Below are 17,738 nucleotides of genomic sequence, written 5' to 3' on the forward strand. Positions count from 1 at the left end.
AGAGCCAGCTGGCTGGGGTACAGAGCACAGGGTCAGTGCCTTCCCTAGGAACACCTGGAGATGTTGGAGATGAGCTGGAGATGAGCTACAATCATCTTGATACGTAAAAGGCACTGTGATGAGCATGAGCAATGTCAGGCTGTTATTCCCACAGCCTGATGCAATATGACACAGCTCAGTCCCAAACTCTATTGTGACACAAATTTAGAAGCAGACTTGGATGAAGATATGAAATTCTGGCATGGAAATTATTTTAATATTCTGGAGTTTGTTTTCATTCTGATTTGGAAGAGGAAGAAGGAAATCTAGAAGGTTTGAAAAATTATCAGGCAATTTGGATAAGTCTCCAATTAAAATTCCACATGGTTGCATAATACAGAGACAGGAACTTGGAAGTCCCAGATGAATGGGAGTCTCAGTGCCTGGGAGCCAATGCTCCTGGCTTTCCATGAATGCACAGAGCCCAGAGCTGCAGCAATCTGCTCAACGGGCTGTCAAGTTGCCCATCAGCTGAAACTCCAATGCCTCTTCCACTCTACATTTACACAGCTACAAATCCTGCTCAGATCCTCACAAGACAGTGTCCAAGTAACTTTCTAGGAAGTCCACATCTGTCTGGCCAGGAGCAAAGTCCTTGACAAATATGATCTCCCTAACTTGAGGGCATCCCTGTTTATGTCCAGAAACAAAAGTACAAAATTTCATGATCGTTTTCAGTGATTTAAGCACATCCAAGACAACAGGAGCATTTCTGCTACCTTCAGTTGCCTTTGGGCACAGAATCTACATCTACAGCACCTTGCAGTATTTACTAAATATTGGAAAATTCATTGCAATAGGGGTAAATTGCCCACAAAGCCTTAGCTCAGAAGTATTTGCTTATCTGGCAGGGATTTTTAGTAGTCAAGATGAGATTTTTCTCTTTCAGTAGCTGAATGAGGCAGATGGTTTGATTCAGTGTGGCTACAGAAAGAGAGCCAAGGCAATTCTGGGGCTATGGGTGCAAAGCCTTCACATCAGGGCTCAAGAACAAAGCTGCTGCAACGTTCAGTGATGAAGAATGTGGCAAAGAGAAAGCATCAAGCAATTATTGGAACGACTTCTGCAGAGGCAGCTCACCTGGACCTGCTGGCCTGGGGGGGTCTGTCCATCCATACCTCACATGGTTCATGGGGGTACAGAGAGGAGGGTTCTGAACTTGGCCACTTCTTCTCTTGCATTATCAGGAATGTGTTTAAAAGTGTGGGCTTTAATGACATGTAATGCCTTGTGGTAGTGTGCCTCCAGAATATCTCTGGGTATCCTTATCCCTAGCACACCAAGAATGGCATAGCAGGATTTTTATAGCATTTCCTCAGGTAAAAAACAGCAGATGAACTCCAGGCCTTGCTCCTGTCCATATGTGACACAGGAATAATGAGGACATTGTTTTGATTGAAGGGACTTATATTTCACAGGATATGGTCCCCTTTTGGAAACACACAAGCAAGAACTCCATTCTGACCTATTGTTACATTCCTACATCTTCCACTATTCTAGCACTGCCTGTATATTTCATTACATTTCACTGTATCAGCAATCCTAGATATACTTTTCTAATCACTTATCAGATGCAGATAATAGATATATATTTATTTTCAATTTTCTGGCATGCAGTCTAAAACAGAATCAAATTTCTTGTTGCTACAAGCCAGTCCAGGCACCCTGAGCAAACATGCCAATTGACAGAGGTTATTTCTATTTCGTTTGCAGTGGATACACAAATTTGATCTCCTTCAGATATTTTTGCCTGGAAGCAAAGAGGTATCCCAATGTTCAGGTAACCCAGATTTCCAGATTAGGATGATGAGACAATCAGGCTACAGATCTTTGCTTGTTTAACCTTGGGAGGCACCAATCTCTTCTCGATATTTTACAGTAAATACTTGGTACAGCTTTCATTCATTTTCACTTCACTACCATTGTGGGAGCTGTCCTCCAATGCTGACTTTCCTTCTGCCTAAGTGTGCTTTCTCCCTTTATTTTTTGTTGTTATGCTTCCTGACATTTTTATTTTCTGGGTCATACCCCACTCCATGACGTATCAGTAGCAAAGCAATAAAATTACTCACATAAAGCCCCTGCAAGAACTGGACCCCTTGCTTTCATCAGTGAGCTCCCCTCATGTTTGATTGTTCAGATCTGAATAGCTGGAATATGTTTTAAGGCACAAAAGCACATTGTTTCATATGCTCAGGGAAGTTGGTGATGATGGGTAGATCTCAGGCTGCGTTGGAAATGCAGTACCTCTCTAACAAGTTGTCAATCTCAATTAAGACATCAACATGTCGAATTAGGAAGGTACTGCTGCACAGCCTATTGTTGAACTGCATGTCAGGTGAAATAAGCACTAATTATACACTTAGCCAAATATGTCTGCTCAATATTACTTCAAAACTAAGGTCACTGAGTTATTGTGAAGTGGTAGTTTACACTATTTTGGATCCCACCAAATGGCAGGTGGCCATACAAATATGCAACTCAGCATGTTCTGCTTGGTCCCCACAGCTGTGCTGCCAATCAGTTAAGGATGGCTGCAAGTAAATGCTAATTAGCTTCTGTTGATCTGCATATTCCAGCAGCCTCCCAGGATTCCCATTTTGATATGCAAGATTGCCAGTTGGGTATGTGATTGAATTAAGAACCAGAAAAGATTTTATCTTCCATGCAGGAAAATGTGGGTCTCAATCCCCAGTAGAGGCTGTTATCACTCTGATTTATGTTTGGCAGTGCCTGTCATTGGAGTGGTAGCAAAGGCTCAGTGCTAGAGGGTGCTACCTCCCTTCTTTTGGAGGATAAAGACTCTCCTCGTTAAGAGCAAACACTCACCATCTGGGGCCTGACCCCCTCCTGGCTTTTATATTTGCAAGGCTTCCACATGTCTGCTTCTCCACGAAGGGTCCAGCAGATGCTCTTCCGTAGCTTTACTGGTCCTCAAAAAATAATAGAATTAAAAAAAAAAAAAAAAAAAAAAAGAAGACAGCAAGGAAATGAAAGAGCAGAAAGATTTTGAGTGATAGGTTTGGGTTTTTGCATTAGTAGGGTTGCAAGGGGCAAAAAATAAAAAAAAAGATTTCCCAAGGTTGTCAATAGCCTATTAATAGCTGGCTGGTTACATTTGCTAGGACCACTTAAGAAAGAAATGGCTGGAAAGTAGCACTTCTGGGAGCAAAGTGCTTAGATTTTGCACCTGTACTTCATAAGGGAAAAAAATATGATCTCATTATGTAAACATTACAATAACAATTTTCAGAAATTTTGCTTGGCTCTGCTATTAGTGAGCACTGGTTCCCTGCAGTGAGAAAATGATATTTCTCAGAAACCACTCAGTGCATATGAAGACAAAATAAAATTTGTCTCATCTTTGTGATTTTTCACCTTATGGCTTGATTGGACATTGGAAGAAAAATGATTATTTAATTACCCTGCCAAGTTTCTGTAGGTTGTTATCATATTGTTTCTTGTCTTGAAAATAACTCAAAGAAAAGTGGCTTCAGGGTGATGGAACATTGTATACTGCCTTAAAATGCTGGGAAACTGTTCTTCCTTAGGGATTTGAAGTTATTTTCTTTTTTTAATGATGTTGTTCTCCCATTCATAAAGTTTGTCAGCACTCTGCTGTAAACAAGACACCTAAGTATGTGAGCAATAATCCCGTTCAATAAAGTTTATAGGAGAAAGTCATAGATAAGAATTCACTGCAAATTTCAGTTGGCATATTTTATGCACAAAACTATGAAAGCAAAACTACAATCACTGTTTTAAAAGGTCCTTCTGTACCCTGACACAGTTGAAAACATTCTCTTCTAAAGGATATTAAAAAATTGATGGATTAAGATATAACATTTAAATGAGTTCTAAACATTTTCAAAATTCTTCTCTTTCTATGATTGTAATGAATAAAATGAAGGAATAGGAGGAAAATACTTAAAAGAAAGAAATAACTGCCAAGAATTCTAAGTCAAATAATATTTGCTATCCCCTCTATTAGATGTACTATTATGCATTTAAAAGGAGTCTTGACCTAACTGCAGGAATAACCTACATTTATATATATCACATGTAAATATACACAGATGTATATTTTATATATATCTCTGTGGAATCAAAACCAAGCTTCAATAAGGAGAGAAACAGAACTATTTCATCAGATGCAAATTCATCCTATGGCCAAAAATCCTTAAGTTTTTTGTGTATTAATGTTTGTATACTTTTATATGTTTATATAAAAGTGGAATTATTTATAAATGAAACTGAAGACTATTAAAACCTTCTAATCCCGTGCTTTTGCCAGGTCATTTTTTAATAGGTTGTGCATTACCACTAAATATATGGCCCCAATTCCACAAGGCAATGAAGCACACAGTTAACTTTAAGCATCCTTGAAATCAAAGAGACTTATTTGCTTTGATAAATTCGGGCCCTAGGCTTCTTGAGATATTAAATAATATATCATATTTCTATCCATTAAGCAAACTGCAGGGACCAGATATTTTGGGAGGTGTTTTGTTTTAACTTTTTTGCAATGACACTCTCAAAATAAGTATCTTTGTCCTCCAATGCATATGGGCAAGAGTACCTTTGTGCCCTCACATATTGCACAGGCTCCAAGGAACTCAGAAAGTGACACCGAGAATAGCTGTCAGAAAATGTCAGTAAAAATGCAGTTCGTTCTATTTTTATAGTTTTATTATCTTTTTGGCATTGACACATTTCAGAAGGTTCTGAAGTGCTTTGTGGCCCCAGTTTGTCAGATCACGGAGAGTTACGTCACTTGTCCAAGCTTGGCCAAAACAGGCAAGGACTTTACAGTCTGGAAAGGAGTTCAGGAGAAAAGAATAAATATTGCATTGCATAACAACTAAACCAATGGGGGAAAAAAAGAAGAAAAGAGAAAAGCCAATAGACTTTGCATGTCTCACAAAACTGCAGTTAAAGACTCTAAACAAGTTATCTGGCAGCTAGTTTAAACTGAAGAATATAAAATGCTTTTTTATTTTTAATATGCATATGTGATAGATGGGGTGATAATGGGTAATAAACAGTACACTTGGATGTGCTAAGAAACTCATGAAAAGTCTTTGTTTTTAAACAAAATTCAATCTAAGAACAAAGAAACAAGCTTAAGCTATTATATTTGGGAATAAATGATGTATTAATCCATTTTTTACTATCAAGTGAATTGCTGAAACAGTGTGAATACTGCTTTGCAGGACTAAACAAAGAAAAGATGTATTCAAACAATATATCAGTGTATTGTTCTTTACATCAAAATATTAAAAGATTTTTGTCCACTTATTTCTAACATTCACACTCCAGTTTGTCTGTAAATACCTAACAAGGGAGAGTCTGCTTTTCAAGCTAACTCCACAAAAGTAAATACCAGAAAGTGACAGTTAGGGTACATATGAAGGAAAAAAGTCATCTTAATCAGAATTATTAACTCTTGGACCTGTCTTCCACAGGAAAAGGTTATTCTAGTGAATTCTTACTGTCCTGTTAGTTTAGCTGCAGGACAAAATCCTCCCTCAGCAGTGAGGAGTGAAGCAAGGACAAAGATTTCTGCGTATGAACTGGAAACATTGATGATTGAAAACAGAAGATGTACCAGAAGGAAAAAGCATAAATCTGAATAATCTCAACCTAAGCATATCAAAGCTAAAAGCTATTCAAATTCATTTCTGGGAAGGTAGAAATAGACAAGCTTCAAACAGGAAACTCCTTCATTTTTTGGGTGTGAAGTAATATGATTCCTTTTCCTGGTTCTATGGAGACTGAAATAAAAGATAGGGCTGCAAATATGATGGGGATAAAGATGGGGATAATCTTCCTGAGGTGGCTTCAGTGTCCCAGAAGCTCTACACAGGCAATATATGACATCTGCTCTTGTCAAGTCACCAGAAGTTGGTTGCTTGATAACAAACAAAAGAAATAAATACACTGGTTTGCACCTAAATAAAATGTCCCAATCTTACTTTTTTTTTTTTTTTTCAATTTTACCTTTTTCATGAGCATCAGCCATTAAAACTGACCAATTGAGATCCCAGCTTCCCTGAACTTGGAAAGCTTGTAGGAAGTTTGCTCCAAAGCCACACATCTCTCAATGAGAACAATGAGAGGGGACACTCAGCTTGACAGCTAGGGCATAAAACTCCCATTCTTTCCTTAAACACAAAAATGATGAAAACATTTATTATGAAACATATTTTCCATTACTGTATTGTAGAATGTAAACAAGTTCTCATGACATATGGGGCCATGTGTTTCCTTAAAGAGGTGTTATGTATGTCAGAAGCAGCATATGTACCGTGTGATACAGCTACCACCATGGTAAGCATTTGTTATTGCCTAGTGAACAGGTGCATAAAATCCCCATGTAAACAGATGTCATAGCTGCACTGACATCTCTTACTCATGTCTACTCCTGCAGGAAAATGAGGGGGTTTGTTTCCCCCTCTTGGGTGTTTAATGTGGATGGCCTAGACTTGTGTGTCTGCATCTTCCCACTTTCACGGATCTCCTCCTTGACTGCACAGTGGCTTTTAGGAGGAATAATCACCCAAAGAAGAACCTTTTTCCATAAGAGGTTCCACAGTCATGCTCTTTCCAGAAGTCTCCACCTAGATACTATTGACAGGCACCACCAGTTTCATTAAGAAACTAATCTAACATTGAGAATCCTGAAAGGCACAACCAGATTTTCCACTGATTTTTCTTTTAGCCCAAGAAGATGGCTTTTCTTCATGAAAAAAAATTTAAAAAATCAGACAATTGAAGTGAAGCCCATTAGAAAAAAGACAAAGCGCACAGAAAAACACTGCTCCTTGCTGTCTCAGTTTGCAAGGTGATGCTTGCAGGTGGATTAACATGACCAGGTAAAACACAGCAGATCTCACTGGGAGTCTCTGCATGGCCACAAGTCCCTGCAGTGGAACCAACCCAAACTCACTGTACTCACGTGGGAAAATTTTCCTTCCCCACTAGTGATCTCAGAGATACCTGCACATCTCATGAGCTCCAGGTGCTCTTAGATTTACATATTGTAATTAGTGCAACCCTGAGTTATCAGGTCACTTTGGTGAGAATGAACCAGAAGCTCACAGAACCCTCTGTACCAACTCCCTGAACCCTTTGGAGACTGAGTAATGTAAGGAGTAAACATAAATATGTCATTTCCTTTTATCAAACATATGCATTCAAATCAGGCAAAAAGTCTCGAAAGCTAAGTGTGGTACAGCTTCACACAAACATGAAGGGGCTGGTGTGCCAGATCTGGCTCTTCCCTTCTCACACCTTCTTTTAAACTGAGATATTTGCCAGAACTTTTCAATGTAAGCCAAGGCTGTGGCTCTCTGCTGTTCTCAGACGTGGCCACATTTGTGCTTGTCCTTGCCTGGTACATATTAAAATAATAATTTTTCCTTCCTTTCACCCTTCCAGAGCAAAGTAGTCTGTTTCTGCTCACATACTAAATTTTTAATGCAGTTTTCATTTTAAATTCCTTTAGCACAGTTTCTGTGGTTCTTTTTGCCTTCCTTTCTTCCCCACTCCCCTCCACTATGGCTTGTTGCACAAAAGAAAAAGCTATTCTCACAAAATTATGAAAAGAGACAGTATATTAGGAACATGAATCTGGGCTTGATCCAAAGCCCATTGGAGACAAGGCTATTCTTCACATTTATTTCAACAGGCTTTGGATCAGTCACTCCCTCAACAAAAGTCTCTCAGCATAGATCATTTAAGTTATTAACCATGGCATGTTTCTCTCCAGTGAAATGCAGCACAAATGGCACCAGATAACCCACTGCAAAAAATGTACATGGTAAATCTGAGCATGCTCAGCACTTTATTTATGGCAATTTCTTATAGAGCAGTCAGGCTAACCAATATCCATAAATTCTGTGTAAAAGGAGGTGTTGTGTGCACTGGGAACAGCATGGCTGCAAGTTGTGGCCCTATTCAGGTGCCTGAGATTGTATCATTTCTTGGCTTCCTTGGGGTTTCTAGGAGTTGGTGATGACAAATCACAGTGGGAACCTGTCCTTTAGAGAAAACGTCCTTCAAGACTCATCCTGCTAACAGAGATGAGGTGATACAGTGAAAGGAGTGAAGCACAAGCCAAGGAGATTGAGGGAAATCTGCTGAAGACCACCTGGCAGAAATGATCCTTTCATGAAGAGACAGGCATAGAGGAAGGAAGAGAAAAAGTTTGGCATGATTGGCATCTCCCACACCACAGACTGCTAGTTTGGGTGCAGGTGTGGAGCCAGAGGTGGCAGGAAGGTCTCTTCCCTGGCCAGGGGGATCCCACCCATCCCCAGCCACCTCAGTCACCTCTCACTTCTGGAAACATCGCAGGTTTGGGTTTTTTTTCAGGAGCATCTCTCTGCCATCTCTCCCTGTTCTGACTCAGCTGAGCTGGAGATCAGACAAGGGCACAGCCTAGAGCTAGTGGTACAGCTGCAGGCTGTAGCAGGATCCATGGTACACCCTGGGATTAGGGAATCATCCTCCTTTCTCCCCTGCTTCTTGCAGTGCCTTTCCAAGATGATGTGACACAGAGAAAACACAGCCTGCTGGTTTATGATATGAACAATGATATTTAAATTTCAAGTATTTAAATACCAGTAAGAGATGCTCTGCAACCATTTCCCAAGGAAGTTTTCCACAGCCCCTTATTTCTGAGCAAAGGAGCAAGTTAATTTTCAAATTAAATGAGAAAACTAACCATCACATCCAAATGCCCCTATCTTTCTCCTCATTCCCTGATCACTTCATTAAGTTTGAACAAAACCATCTTTAGCTGATACCAGGAAATTCATACCAGAGTCTTTTAAGACAGTGCTTTTTAGATCTGTATCAAACCAGAATGCTGGATCTGAAATAAAATATTGAAAATTCCCCTCTGACCTTACTCATTGAGTGTGTATATTTTTCCTGGGCTGTCCTCACCCCTCTGGGAACCTTTCTACTGTGAAAGATAGATTACTACACCTTTTTTTTTTTTAAGTGGCAGGAAAAATCTTTGGAATATCAGTGGCTGGATCAAAATAAGGGATTCATCCCAAGATTTATTCTGTTTTCCATCCCTCATCTGTTTTCATCTCAGCCAGAACTGTGCAGCAAGAGTGGGACAGGCAAATGCAGAGTGGCATTGGTAACCTGTTGTTACCTAACATGCAGGTACTAAGGCAGCAAAAAGAAAATATATTCTTTCAGAGACAAGAAAAATAACTTTGTGTCACAGCATTCTTTCAGTTTGTACACTTTAATATACAATTGTAAATTTTTATTAGAGTTACTAAAGAAAAATTATGAAAAGAATGTCTTTTAGGATCCAAAATCTTGATCCTAGAATGGGAACTTGTTAACAGGGGTTTTATTAACCTTAGTGACACACAGCTCTGGGTCTGCTTGAGGCCTTAGCCAAGACATAGTAGCAATAATAGCAAAAATATAAATAAACCAGAGAGCAGATGATCTGCAACTGTTTTGTCATCATGAAGTAAAAAAGTAAATGGGATTAATAGGGAAACGTGTTAGAAACTGTAAAGCTCATAAACGTAAAATGATTGGGGAAGATGGAAGGATAGAAAGCCAGACAACCTCCCCATTGTTGAAGAGTTGGATTTCTAGAGGGAATTAAGTATTATGGTATATGCTAAACCATGTTGTATCACCCAAGGTCTATTAAAATGTCATTCTAGGGTCCAGATTTTATCTTCCCCTCTCATTGCTGGTGTTTGTTTTCGTAGAGTCTTGACTTGCTCCTTAATGCCATTACTGAGTAGGTTCCCTTGAGAAACTCCAATCCTCTATTTTATTTTTATAGTTTTCTGTGCTGATTAATTCCTGAAAACATATTTCAACCTTTCAATTTCTAGCACATATCTCATTTCACATGTCATGGGAAGCAAAAAAGTATTGCTTATTTTGGGGGGGGTCTTACTTCCCCTCTCTCCCACCCTATACATTTGACTTAATTTCATTTTCAGCTGAGCAGAATTATTGAAAGGTGTTGGTGTGTTGCCACAGTTTTTAAGCTTGGTAAGTCTTGGATACCACAGACCAGGCTGACAGCTGCAATGACCACAGCAGGGTTCACAGTACTCCTCCCAAACAATGAATGATCCAGTATCCCTGTATTTCCCACTACCAGTATCACCCACTTAGCTTTGGCTGGGGTGGGTTGACAGAAGACTGGAGAAAGCGTGTTCTACTTCAGGTTTTTGATAGTTGATTTGGACCCATGCTGTGATCAAGTGCTGGATGCTGATATGCATCAAATCAAACAGCGCAGAGGTAAAGCTGCATGACAGCTTAGAAAAAAAAAAGTAGGAGAAATAAAAGAGAAATAAGTGATCCTTCATTTCCAAGGACTTCCGTGTCTTATCTTTCCAGAAGATTGCTACAGCTAGCTCAATTATTACTTTCCTGGGATGTCTTGCTTGCTTCCACCAGACGGAAGTAATATAAAATTATGTAAATCAGCTTTCTTGAAGTAAAGAATCATGGACCAGTCAATAATGTTTATGCATTAAGAAAGGGCAGCTCCTCCTGGAAGAAATAACACAGGGAGCCGATCATAAGCAAACATTTCTAAACAGACAAAGGGCTGGTCCCTGCAGCACAATATATTATCATATTTCCACATAATTAGTTTGTTTTCCACTTGAAATCAGAAAACGATTCGACATTGCATTCTGTGCCTCAGGATGGTGCATACAGTACAATTCTCATGTGCAGGTTCATATGTTGAATAATTAGTAAGAATTAATCTGTTGAAATTAAAGTTTGGAATATTATAGAACTCATGAATAGTGCATGGAACCATCAAGTAAATTAAACCAGAAACAGAATTTAGGAAGCCAGACAATAGCAGATGACTGCTGGCAATCTGTTTTTTAATCAGTGCGTTACAAGCCAGAGGGATGAATATTGTTACTGACTTTGGAAATAGTGTAAAACGTTAGCAGGCACAATAAAGAAGAACTTAGGAAGTGAGCACATTTTTACTATGTTTGTTAAAGAAGGACACTTCAAAAGGACCTGGTCACTTAGATGTGTATCTGTTCTCCACGATGCTCAGATCGGAAAAGATTGGACTTATGGAGGGTCCTGTACTTCTGGTCTGCACTGCAAGTGCACTAAGGACTTCCGAGAACTCCATCCCAGTCTATTTTAAAGTTTTATTTGATTATCTGAAGCCAAAAAAATGTGTAAGTTTCTTTTTAGTTTCTTTAAAATTAGAAATTGAGTTGCTGTAAGTCTCGGGCAGCATGAGACCAGTGTGATGATTTCTCATTTTAAGAATTTAGAAAAGCCATGCTTTAGTTCAGTTTTATTTTAAATTAATTTAACCATCATAAAGATTTTAGGGTTTTGCTTGCTTTACTGTGAAGAAAGCACTGGTAAAGGCTTTAAAAAAAAAATTGAGAGCAGTCAGAAATCCTGTGAGGACTAGGTTGATTCATGCTGAAACGCATATATTCCTTCCCTTGAAGGGAAGAGCTTTAAATCTACTAGCACACTTGACTTTTTCTGTTCTGTATGATCCTGTTAAATTGGAAGAGGTTTCCAGATCTATTTGAAAAATGGCCACTACAGTTAGCTGAAACTTCAATCTTGAAAATGAATGAATGGAGCTGGTCCAGTACATTGGCTCTGGACCAGTCTTTAAAATACAGCAGAACAATGAATAACTGAATTCACAGCCAGCTGGTATCATAGTTGGGCAGTGAAAGTGTCAAAATATTAGTGACTTTTTTACATTTGTCAAAATCATTGCCAATATGGGAAGCATGGGCAGCTTGCAAATGCGAATCTTACACCAAAATAGTTTTAAAATCTTGCCTTAAGAATGTGAGCGCAGCTCCTGGTTTTATCTCACCCATCATGGAAAAGACGGAAGAGAATAAAATATCTTTTACTTAGAAGATAAAAGCTATTATTGATTTATCATCAAACATCAACTACTAATGTGGTTGAGTGGTGCTATATGCCCTGAAGGAATAATGGATCAAGCGGCATTTCTGTGCCTTATTTTCTGGAGTCTAATAAGTCCCTTCTAATAAGTCCATCACTGGATTCATTTCTAGAATTTAGCATGTAAAATCTCCATGAAAAATAGGTATAAAATTTATATCTGTCTATACATACTCACACGACATAAAGGAGAAGGAAAGAGAATTTGGCCATGCTTCAGTTCCAGGAGAGAAAAAGAAAAATAAACATATGTTAGTGGTGTCTGACACATCTTTCTGCTCCAATAATTTGAAAAATGTTTGTTTTATTTTTAAAACAAAATTTTGCTGGCATTCACTGGATGCTGCAGTTGAGACAGTTTCGCTCTTTTTGGAAAGAATAAAAAAGCATCTCCATGACCGAGTTACTCCAGTGCAGCAATGCAGAAAGTGCCTGTGCTCGTGCACTCAGTTTGTTCTCCAGGAAGATGCTGGGGAATTTTCAGTGCCCACATTGTGGGTGCTTCCTTACCCCCATGGACACAGATCCTTTTGGGTGTCATCATTCCAGAGGGCTTACATCAATTATCCTGTGATGAGTTACACAGCAGCCCAGCATTGCTCAAACCAAGACCCATCTCTCATGGAACACAATGGATTATCACAGAGAGTTTTGGTGACCTGTATCTGCTGACAACTTATTGATGATCTCCAAAGGCCTGATGTGCAAAAATGAGTGAACAATTAACTCTTGTGACCAGTTAAATTAGGATCTATGGAAGCAATCTCGGAGCTAATGAACTTGGGAGCCGCAGCACTCCATCAGGAGCAGGTAGATTTGTGGGAGGACAGTGCAAAACTCCCACTGATGCATATTGGACACAAATCAAAACTCAGCTTTTAAAGAACAGGACATACCTCCTCATTTTTTTTCACTTTAAAAGGCTAATTTCAAAATCAAACACGTACATAGCTAGATCCATACTTTATATAGGCAAATTCACTGCAGTGATTAAGAGAATCTTTTTACTGTCTCTGTGCCCAAATTTCTGATCGATTCCTTTTTTTGCCCCTTTGGAATTCATTAGTTAAGTGAATAATTTCTTTATGCTCCTTTATTAGTTATAAACAGAGAACCAGGAACCTGTGCTATTTTCCCCTGCTCCTCTGCAATGTTCTTATTTCAGCAAAGTAAGGTTTGAGCTGGAAAGTTTCCCTGAGAAGATTTTCATTTCTCATCTTGTCTGATGCAAAGTAAAGAGTATGCCAAGTGCCACTGACCTTAACTCTCCTGAATCAAAAATATCTGATGTGATATATAGAAAACTTTGATGTGTAGATATGCTAATCAGCAGAGAAATGTCAAATTTGCATACATTTCAAGTGACCCAACAATATTTACCTTAGAGCTAAGTTTCATATTTTTCTGACAATTGCAGCATTGAACAAGTGACTCATTTAGCATATCTAAGCAGCATTATGTCACAGGGATTTACCTCAGAGTTGTTTGAAAGCATCAAAAAGATGAACATCACTGTCTGAAATTAACAACAAGCCTAATTTGATTTGACAAATGATGTTGATTTAGATAGGGTCACTAGCTATTGAAGATGCGGAGGACAAATAGTGCCTTGAAGCCTTGATAAAACTGAATATTTAAACAGTTCATTATGCAAATTTGCCCTCTACCTGTCAGTAGTGACTAAAGTATAGGGTTAGAGTGCTGCAGAGGCTTGGTGCTAAGGAGATGACTACTGTATGTGTACCTGGATCTGCTTATAAAAACAACTCCACAGACATTTACAAAGTGGATATACATCAGCCCCATCCTCCCCAGGTTTGGCAGTGACAGAACCAACAAAGGCTTGATTCTGAAAACTTTCAACATCAGTGCAGAAAACTTCGCTGGTTTCAAGGGAGCAGGTAAACAGGGTCATTTTGCTGTTGCATATTCAAGGACTTGTTCTCCAAGCCTTTCTCACAAGATGCACTGTCTGGGAGCCCAGTGGAGCTACCTGCATTATTACTGGTGCTGCTCACATGAGGATGCTGGATGGGAGCCCTGAAGTGTAGGCAGGTGGGAAAAGATCTCCAAATCACTATGTCCAACCCTTGGCCAAATACCACCATGCCCACTAAACCATAGGGACTCATGCATAAGGACCTGGGAACCACAAAGATCCAGGTTGTTTACAGCTGTGTGCTACACCTATATATAAACCTCCACTATTGCTCCCATCAGCACTTGGCCAACTGGTATGCATTAGCAGCAGAAAGAGAAAATCCTATCCAAGAAAAGACCTTGGGGTTTGAAAAAATACCTTGAGATATCATTGCCCATTCAAAACAGATGACTTTGGCTCTTTAGGGTCCACTCTAAAAAACAAAATATACCTAAATGCACCAATTCTGGATGAGAACACACATTGTACCAAAGGAACAAAATGTGTAGTAACTTGGAGTGGATATATAAGTGTTCAGGAATAATTAACAATATTTACATGTTCCAAATCTGCAGTACTAATAAATCCTTATTTTGAAAGGAAGTGCTGCAGAGTAATTAATCTATACAGCAGCAACTCCTTAAAGTTATTTTCTTGGTTGGTTTACTGTTGGGTTTTATTTTTTTGGCGATATACATGCACACAAACTATGGGTTTAGTATTTAGTATACTTCTCTTTACCACCACACTGCATGGCCATAGGTCAGCAGCTTTTAAGATACCACATAATGTTTGGGCAATGTTACGCTTTACAAGTTAATTTTTTGTAAGACTCTTTCCACCACATTTTTCTCAGAGCTCAGAAAAGCCCACTGGCGTAAGCCAGGCTGAATTCTGATGCAGTGCCTTTAGAAAACTGTATGAAAATGTCAGTTTAAGTATTGGCAAGTAGATTACATCAGAATAGCAGACAGAAGCTATTTAATTAAAGAAGTATGGGAGAGCAAGAACAATACAGAGGGCAGATAGAATATCTGTTCTGATCCCAAGAAAGCCTTGCCTGGGGTGAGCTGTGCCCCCATGGGCCAGGGTGCCTGTGCAGCAGGTGAAGGATGTGGTGTCAGCAGAGGGGCTTGGACCCACCCTGCCCCACAAACAGAGCTCCTGGTGATGCTGGTACAGAGGCCAAGCCAGATATAAATCAGGAGCAGCACTGCTCTTGCTCACAGCCCTGTGCGTGAACACAGCATACTCACCAAGGAATGGGATTTCTTAGGGCTGAGGAGCCAGGGAAATGTTTATACCACATGTGGTAGACTTGGGCTAAAGTATAGAGCAGCACATTATGCAGACTTCCCAGCTCAGGAGCTCATTAGCACCCAGGAATGTAAGCCAAAAGCATCATGAACCTTTTGCATTATGTACTTTTATCATGCAATCTTATTGATTCATTTCCATGTGTTTTGGAGTATTTGTGTTTTCTTTATCCAGGTTTATCCCATCTCCCCCTTGCTGGTCAGACTAATTGGGAGATGGCTATATTTACCATTTCACCGGATCTGAGAAAACATGCCTTGTGAGCAACCTTGATTTGTTTATAAACTACTCCCCTAACTCTGCTGAGCTTGTAAGTTCTTGGCTAATTGCTCTCATGTCCATGAAATGGGAGAAACCCAAGTCTGAAATACATGGAAACAATTAGGGCAGAAAAAAAAAATAAAGGCTTTCCCTGTAAACAGATGTCTATGCCAAGATACCCTACCTAGAGCAACTGGCACGTGGTATGTTTGCAGATGGATCCACAGTAGGATCTAGCCACTTATATTTAGCATGTAGTGTTATTTGTTTCAGCTTGCCAGTGAGCAATGGGCAGGAGTTGGAATGGGAACCCATCATTTTTGCACCGAAGTGCACCAGTACACCCCAATCACATACCTTAACTCTTAATTATTACACATGCACAGCCATTACAGGAATATCTTCCTTTTTTCCTCCAAAGTTGTCTTAGAAGAGCATAGGTAAGATGATTTGTAATGTGCTATCTCATTACATAGTTTGAGATGACATTTTGTTCCTTACAAGTGGAAAAATAAAGAGCAATACAGCAAAGTGTTCCAGCCTGTTTCATTATGTTGGTAATTTCCACTGCATGGATTTACTGTAAACTCTGGTTAGCATGCATGAAGTAATTCAACAGTCTGAAGGCCAGGAGGGATCATTTGTGCATCTAGTCAGATCCTCCTCCATAAACTGTGTCACAAAATTTCTTTATCTTCATCCACTATCTGTATTCTGCCTTCTTGGTGAGTGAAAATGAAAGAAAATCCTTTTGAAGATTTGAAGCCTAAAAATTATGAGAAAAACCTATTATCCTTTTTCTACATATACTGTTCAAAGGTCAAAATTAGTTGCTGTACTTTCAATGTTTTCCCTATTCAAATGCATTGATTACAAAATCAGAGCTGTTTTGAAGTGGACATAATTTTAAGCTCATGCAGGACTCCTGAAGCAAAAAGTTATTATTTTTTATGAGATGAAAAATCACTTGAAGGAAATGAGAGCACTGAAATGTCAGACAGACATGGTCTTTGGGCTTACATCCAAAAGGAATGGCCACATTTCCATGACCCACAAAGCAGGCATAGATGGTCATATTGACCCTTTCTGCCCTAAAATAATCAAAAAGTTTACAAGCTGATACCTTGGAGGGGTTCCTTTAGCAAAGTCTTGCTAGTATTTGCTCCCTGCCAGTTTACATATGACAACATTAATATTAAGGTTTCTTTCTTATTGGAAGGTGTTCCAAGCACTGATGATTTTTATCTTTATGAATTCATAAGTTAAAATGCGTTTTCTGGTAAAAGGAAGGGGACTGAAGCAACAGTTTTGATGGAAAAACTAAAAGCCTAGTCATTTATGTATATATTTAGATGCAGAGTTCATTCTCTCTTGTTCTGCTGAACAAGCACCTCTGCAATCTCTGTATGAAAATGAAAAGGCTGCTTTAAAACATCTCAATATTTCTGAGTTATTGCAAACGCCACAATCCAGAAATCAATAATTGAACCAACTTCAAGGAGTGCTGATTTTGTTAAGAACCCAATTCTCTTTTTCCAAGTATTGTTATTCAAATATCATTAATTTAATGACTCAAAGTGACTATGGATTTATTTTTGTAAATCATAGTATCTTCGAAGCAGATTGAGTGGTTTTGACTCCTCTTTTGCCACAGGACAGATTTTTCAAGTCCTGCTAAATATACCCAGTGTTCTCTAGTCTGCATTCTATCTTTGAAGTTGTTTCTGAGACATTTCAGGGTGCTTTATGCTGCAGCTGCTCTAATACTTGGTGTTACACCTCCAAGCATAGGCAGGATAGGTAAGCAAACACTTATTCAGATTTGAATATCAGAAAAATATGGTCCTTCACTTTCTCTGGAGCTCTCCAGAAAATTAAGTTTTTCTCTAGAGACATGCCAGTAATGGTAACATTGGAGTATTTCGTAAGGGATAAAGATCAAAATATATCATCATACTCTGGCTTTACAGCCTCCTTGCTTTGTGAAGCTTTAAAGGTCTGTGAAGGTTTGTGAATAAATACAGGTAAATAAATAGGTTTTCTCATTAGACTTTATTTCTTTTTACTAGAGGAAATTGAAATCACACATAATTTTTCAATTAAAAAGAAAAAATAAAGAAAGGATGTCTCAATTGTGAAAAGAACAAGCAACTGACAAATACCAGGAGGATGAACAGCAAGCAGTGGTCTTCAGAATATTCCTGGAATGAATATC

Source organism: Agelaius tricolor, unplaced genomic scaffold, assembly GCF_023055355.1.
Source record: "Agelaius tricolor isolate 1412-34295 unplaced genomic scaffold, bAgeTri1.0.p SCAF_11, whole genome shotgun sequence".
In the NCBI taxonomy this organism is placed as follows: domain Eukaryota; kingdom Metazoa; phylum Chordata; class Aves; order Passeriformes; family Icteridae; genus Agelaius; species Agelaius tricolor.